The sequence below is a fragment of the Bos indicus genome, chromosome 10 (assembly GCF_029378745.1).
Source record: "Bos indicus isolate NIAB-ARS_2022 breed Sahiwal x Tharparkar chromosome 10, NIAB-ARS_B.indTharparkar_mat_pri_1.0, whole genome shotgun sequence".
NCBI lineage: Eukaryota > Metazoa > Chordata > Mammalia > Artiodactyla > Bovidae > Bos > Bos indicus.
In genome coordinates this window covers 61,430,218-61,437,866 of record NC_091769.1, presented here as the reverse complement: position 1 = coordinate 61,437,866, position 7,649 = coordinate 61,430,218, and positions in this window count along the sequence as shown.

The following is a 7,649-nucleotide window of genomic DNA, read 5'->3' as shown; positions in this document are numbered from 1 at the left end:
ATGACCAGTGCATTCTCTTGCAAAACTCCATTAGCCTTTGCCCTGATTCATTCTGTACTCCAAGGCCAAATTTGACTGTTACTCCAGTTATTTCTTGACTTCCTACTTTTGCATTCCAATCCCCTATAATGAAAAGGACATCTTTTCAGAGTGTTAGTTCTAGAAGGTATTTTGGTCTTCATAGAACCATTCAACTTCAGCTTCTTCAGCATTACTGGTTGGGTATAAACTTAGATTACTGTGATATTGAATGGTTTGCCTTGGAAATGAACAGGACTCATTCTATCATTTTTGAGATTGCATCCAAGTACTGCATTCCAGACCCTTTTGTTGACTGTGATGGCTACTCCATTTCTTCTAAGGGATTCTTGCCTACAGTAATAGATATAATGGTTATCTGAGTTAAATTCACCCATTCCAGTCCATTGTAGTTAGCTGATTCCTAAAATGTTAACATTCATTCTTGCCATCTCCTGTTTGACCACTTCCAATTTGCCTTGATTCATGGACCTAACATTCAAGGTTCCTATACAATATTGCTACTTACAGCATCAGACTTTACTTCCATTACCAGTCACATCCACAACTGGGTATTGTTTTTACTTTAGCTCCGTCTCTTCATTATTTCTGAAGTTATTTCTCCACTGATCTCCAGTAGCATATTGGGCACCTACGATCTGGAGAGTTCCTCTTTCAATGTTCTATCCTTTTGCCTTTTCATACTGTTCACGGGGTGCTCAAGGCAAGAATACCGAACTGGTTTGCCATTCCCTTCTCCAGTGGACCACGTTTTGTCAGAACTCTCCAGCATGACCCATCTGTCTTGGGTGGCCCTACAGGGCATGGCTCATAGTTTCATTGAGTTAGACAAGGCTGTGGTCCATGTGATCAGAATGGTTAGTTTTCTGTGATTGTGGTTTTCAGTCTGTTTGCCATCTGATGGAGAAGGTATAAGAGGCTTATGGAAGCTTCCTGATGGGACAGACTGACTGAGGGGGGAACTGGGTCTTCTTCTGATGGGTGGGCGGGGCCATGATCAGTAAATCTTTAATCCAATTTTCTGTTGATGGGTGAGGCTGTGTTCCCTCCCTGTTATTTCAGTTCAGTTCAGTTCAGTCACTCAGTCATGTCTGACTGCTTGTGACCCCATAAACCACAACATGCCAGGCCTCCCTGTCCATCTCCAACTCCCGGAGCTTGCCCAAACTAATGTACATTGAGTCGGTGATGCCATCCAACCATCTCATCCTCTCTTGTCCCCTTCTCCTCCTGTCCTCAATCATTCCCCGCATCAGGGTCTTTTCAAATGAGTCAGCTCTTTGTATCAGGTGGCCAAAGTATTGGTGTTTCAGCTTCAGCATCAGTCCTTCCAATGAACACCCAGGACTGATCTCCTTTAGGATGGACTGGTTGGATCTCCTTGCAGTTCAAGGGACTCCCAAGAGTCTTCTCCAGTATCATAGTTCAAAAGCATCAATTCTTCTGTGCTGTTATTTACCTGGGGCCAAACTATGGTGGATGTAATGAAGATAATGGCGACTTCCTTCGAAAGGTCCCATGCATGTACTGCTACACTCACTGCCTACTCACTAACCCTACAGCAGGCCACCACCAACCCATGCCTCCACCAAAGACTCCTGGACACTCACAGGAAAGTCTGGGTCAGTCTCTTATGGGGTCACTTTCTCCTGGGTCCTGGTGCACACAAGATTCTGTTTGTGCCCTCCAAGAGTCTGTTTCCCAGCCCTGTGTAAGTTCTGGTGGCTCTATGGCAGGTTAATGGTGATCTCCTCCTTGAGTGCTTATGCCGTAACCAAGTCTGCTGCGCCCAGAGCCCTGCTCCTGCAGCAGTCCACTGCTGACCTGTATCTCCACAGGAGACTCTCAAACACAGTTCTGTCTGTCTCTATGGGGTCTCTGGGTCTGGTGTGCACAAGGTTTGTTTGAGCCCTCTAAGCAACTATGATGGGGATGGGGTTTGATTCTAAATGCGATTTCACCCCTCCTACCATCTTGCTGGGGCTTCACTCCTTTGTCCTTGGATGTGGACAAAGGAGCAACTCTCCTCAAAGTTGCTCCAGCATCATGTAGCCACCGCTCCAGCACCTACCATCTTGCTGGGGCTTCTCTGCCCTTGGACGTGGGGTATCTCCTCATAGCCGCTCCAGCGCAGCACAGCCCCAGCTCTATTATCATGGTACTGAGGCAATTACAGATGATCTTTGATTATCTCATTTATACCATATATAATTTTCTACAAACATGCAAGAAAGAAGTAAACATGTTAAAAAGAAGTACACATTATTTTAAAGGGCAAGAAAAGAATGATTTGTTGGAATTCATCTCTCCTAAGCATGGACAGTTAAAACCACAATTGAATTTCTCTTATTCTGGAACTATTTATTGACTACTTACCATTTGCAAAGCCCTCTTCCATAGTTACTCTATGTCATTCACTAGAAAAAATAACTCACATTTCAGGCTACTTAAATAGAGAGGATATAAAGTTGGAATGAGCAAAAGAAAAGAATTTGGTGTTTAGGGAGCTCAGAATAAATCTCTAGAAAGATAATGTGTTCAGTTTGGGAGAACTCAAGTTCAATAGAGTCAGTAACAATTCTCCACCCATTTCCTTTATTGCTGCTGCCTCAAGATGGTCTCAAAACCACAGAGAAAAATACCTCATACATCCCACATCAATGAATTCTAACTTCATGATGAAAACTAGGAGAAAAGTAAGTATCATTCAATGACAGCTGCTACAAAAATGTGTCAGCATTACTTGTAAAACCCTGGGAGGCAGAGATGTACCCTTTTCTGGGAAAAAATTGGAAAAATGAGTAAACGTTACAAGAATTCGTCATAAAAGTGCTGAAATTACAATCCAAGCTGGCAAGATTTCTTAGTTTTTCTTTCCTTTGTGGTCTTCTGAAAAGGCGCGGGGCTTCCTCCACCCTGAGACTGGGGCTCTTTCTAGCAGATTTACCAGGGTGAACGTAGAGACAGCCAGCTACCTAGCCCTCGATGGTTGGTGAACCCTGACAATTAACTACTGGTTCCTGACTGGCAACGAGTATCTGAGTGAGCTTCTGAACTGCAGATGTTTTAAACCTTGGCCTGAGGGTTTTGTTTCAAGAGGCACAGGGTCCTACTTTCTAAAATAGAAATGGGTGGGGGGCTTCTAAAGAGTGAGGACTACTTTTTGTTTAAATTTAGCCAGTTTTCTTGAAAGGAAGAATTTCTTTCTTCCAAGGCAAGGAGCACATAACTGTTCATTTTTTTTCTTGTTGCTTATTTACATTATCTTGTAATTAATTTTTAGTGGAGGTTGTATTATTTTCTGCTGTACAGCAAAGTGAATCAGTTATATATACACATATATACACTCATTTTTAGATTCTATTCCTATATCGGTCATTATAGAGTACTGAGAAGAGGTACCTGTGCTATACAGTAGGTTATTACTAGTAATTTAGTTTATAATATAGCAGTGTGTATATGTCAATCCCAATCTCCCAATTTATCCCCATTTCACCTTTCCCCATTGGTAATCATAGATTTGTTTTCTACATCTGTGACTCTATTTCTGTTTTGTAAATATGTTCTTTTGTAACAATTTTTTAGGTTCCACAATTGTTGTGCTGTGCTTAGTCACTCAGCTGTGTCCTACTCTTTACTATCCCAGAAACTGTAGCCACGAGGCTCCTCTGTCCATGCGGATCCTCCAGGCAAGAATACTGGAGTGGGTTGCCATGCCCTCCCTCCAGGGGATCTTCCCAACCCAGGAATTGAACCCAGGTCTCCCGCACTGCAGGCAGATTCTTTACTGTCTGAGCCACCAGGGAAGGTTCCACAATTAAGTGATACCGTATGATATTTGTCTTTGTCTACTTAATTCACTTAGTACCATCTCTACATTCATCCACTTTGCTGCAAATGGTATTATTTCATTCTTTTTTATGACAGAGTAATATTCTGAGAGAGAGAGAGATATATATACATGACATCTTCTTTATTCATTCCTTGGTCAAAGGACATTTAGGATGTTTCCATGTCCTGGCTATTTTATTAATAAATAGTGCTACAATGAACACTGAGGTGCATGTATATTTCCAAATTATGGTTTTCCTCCAGACATATGCCAGGAGTGGGATTATGGTAGCTCTGATTTTAGTATTTTAAGTAGCCTCCATACTGTTCTCCATAGTGGCTGTACCGATTTACATTCCCACCAACAGTGTAGGAAGTTTCCCTTTTTCCCCACACCCTCTCCAGCATTTACTGTTTGTAGATTTTTTGATGATGACCATTCTGACTGGTATAAGATAAGGTGAGCACATAACTGTTCTTAACACAGAGTTTCCCCAACCTGCCTAGCCTTCTTCATGCTGTCCCAGACCCTGAAGCATATGGGAAAAGTAGAGGCTACATAAAGCATGTGTCAGAAGAAGAAGGGAATGGAGTGGGGAGGAGAAATGTGTTTATAAGGCTTGTGACTTTGGTGAGTAAGGGACACTCACAGTCATGGACCAGAGTTCATATTCTCTATGTCTGAGTTCACTGGACACAGTCACCCTGCATTGAAAAGATAATGGAGGCCAAGCCACACCATGCATTTTCCTTGTCTGGCCTCCAGGTTCTGGGTATTATCTTCCACTGAGGCAGTACAGATCCCAAATAGCTAGAAACCTTAATATATCCATGAGATTTGTAAAGAAAATCAGCTCCATTATCTTCTACAGATTTTGCTATCCCCTATGGACTCTCCTGAATTAAAAAGAGTGTGTTTTGCTCTGCAGTGAAGCAAGACAGAGTTGTTTAACTCTGGAAAAACCTACAGTGCATTAAAATGGTGACCGACCCACATGCAATAATTCACAGTTCACAAGCCTATTCAATATGAAAGGGAGTTTGTTTATGTCATCTTTTAAATTGCTCCAAAGTGATATTAAAAAAGAAGTACTACACTTGAAAGAAATCCAGACTAAACATACAGATAACTAAAGAATAGCAAACTTAAGATATTATAATTTACTACAACAGGATATTCATTTAGACTGACTTCTTATTTCTGATGTTTATATGTTCTGGGGCAAGAACTAGAAACAGTCTGTGAATAAGTTAATTAGAACTTGGATGGCTTTGATATCTGGTGGGACATTCATGATGTATTTTATGTATCTTGCATGTGACACGTGATGATTACGGCATATGAGGTAATGTTATACAATACATGGTGTGCATGAATTAAGAGAGAAATATGCAGCACATAATCATTTGGTACACAGATTCCCAACAGTTAATTTATATTCTGAAAAGAACAGATTTTTAACTCATTGAGTTTGAAGTTAGATATACTGCCAAAGGATAAACAACCATATCCCTGTTTCTTCTAAGCAAATTATTTTTCATGTTGACAGCCTTAAAGTGACTTTACTTCGATATGCTGCTGCTGCTGCTGCTAAGTCGCTTCAGTCGTGTCCGACTCTGTGCGACCCCACAGAGGACAGCCCCCCAGGCTCCCCCGTCCCTGGGATTCTCCAGGCAAGGATACTGGAGTGGGTTGCCATTTCCTTCTCCATGACTTCGATATAAATGATTATAAAACCATAGCTCTGTGATAAGAAAATACCTTACTGAAGAGGAGTGAACTTCCATAATAATCTTTTAAAATTATTTTTCTCCTTTGAGATCAGATGACTAGAGGATTTTAAAAAGTGCAGGGTTTAGTTAATTCTTATTTGATTAATATTTTCAAGCAAGTCTAAAAAGATAGGACCAAGAACACCAGAATAAACCAGGTACCTGAAAATCCATAATGTATCTATGTGCATAAATAAGGATTCTGAAAGATGGGATAAACATGGCTAGTTATATATACTTTTTCCTTAACAAAAATAAACTTATATTTATCTTTGACATGGTGGAGTTATGAGAGGATGATTAAGTGCAATAGCATTCTATTTCATGGGAAAATGTAGGGTGGGACAGAGTCTACGTAACTAAAATCAGCCAAAGCACTTAGGCTCAAAAGCTTAGGTACAAAATTGAATGGTATGATGTAGTGCAGTGTAGTACACTAGACTATATGTGTCACAGTATAATCTATAGTTCCTGGCCGAAGAGCCTGGAATGTGATTAATACATGAAACAATAGAAAACCAGTAAAGACTAATGTAAACAATCACTCGACACTGTGGTTAAACTGCAGACCTGCAGAAGCGCACAGGAAGGGGATTCTTAGCTGGTCAACAAAGCCTTCATGGAGGAGGTGACTCCAAGCAACAGATACATGATGTATTTAGGCTAAAGGAAAAAGAGAAGGCTGCCCAGGCTAGGGAGAAAAAAAAAAAACATGAACAAAAATGGAATGAGCTTTGTGTGTTTGGAGGACATTAAGAGACCCACCCAACTCAGAGCAGAAAGTACGTGTGGAGGAAAATGGAAAAAGCTGTTGGATCAGTAGAGGGGAGTCTGACCGTGAAGGGCCTCAGAAACCTGGCAAGGGAGTTACATTTGATAGGGGTAGGGGGTTGGTGAGATGAAAGCCGTGTTTAAGGAACAGTCGTCTGGTGTCCACGTGCAGCAGAGATTGGAGTAGGGCCGGAGAGGCTGAAGTCAGGGAGGTTCCCTGCAAGGCTGATGTTCTGATCCAAGAACGGGCTGCAGAGGAGCTGGGGGGAGGCAGTGACAGCAGAGACAGATACCAGGAACAACATGAAAGAAGGCAGTAGATTAGTTGACTGAGCATCAGAGATATCAGAAGTGACTGAAGACAAGGTGTCAAACCTGGAAAATGAGAAGGGGAAAAAAACAAAAACTGGTGTTGATGACAGAGATATCAAAACCAGGATGGATAGCTGGTTGTGGAGAGACCAGGTCATTTATAGGCAGCTTGAGTTTTCACGTGAACATCGAAGAAATGCCTTTAAACTCTAGGTATAAACCAAGTGCGTTAAAAAGCCCCTTCGGGGCATCTGGGAGTCTAGGATGTGAGTTAAGGCTGATAATTAAGCCTTGAGGCTTTCTAGTGTTTATAAAATTGGAGGAAGAAAAAGAGGTATAGAATCTGGGACATCAATCATATTTTTGCTCCCCACAGTCACAGTGGGTGTAAGGAGAAAAGTGAGTGAAGAAAAAGTGTGTTAGACCCCTAGCATCCCTTAAAATGACATCAAAGAGACTGTCAGGTGGCTCGGAAGATACTCATAAAAACTCTAGACCTTTTAAGGATTCATACAGAATTACCACCTATTGCACAGATAGAATGCAAGCACGAGAATTTTTTTTCCTTGATTTGTTTGCTCATGTATCCCAAGAATTAGAGTAATGTCTGGTACATAGTAAGACATAGTAAGCACTTATAGCAGGCATCAAGGGCTGAATTAATGAGTATGTGAATGGATAAAGAGATCAGGAAGATGAGGCAAAATGGAACTGACATTTTGTCATCCGGGCTACACAGGTCTTTTGACAGAACAAGCCCTGTGGCAATGTGCATTTCTACAGCGGAGAGACATGAGCTAAAATCCAGCCCTGAATCTGAGGCCAGTGTTCTGTAGGCAGGGGTACGGCAGGGGTGGAAAAGGAACTTCACTCGGTGGGGCAAGGAAAAGTCTCCCTGGGATACTTGCCTTCTCTAACTCCGT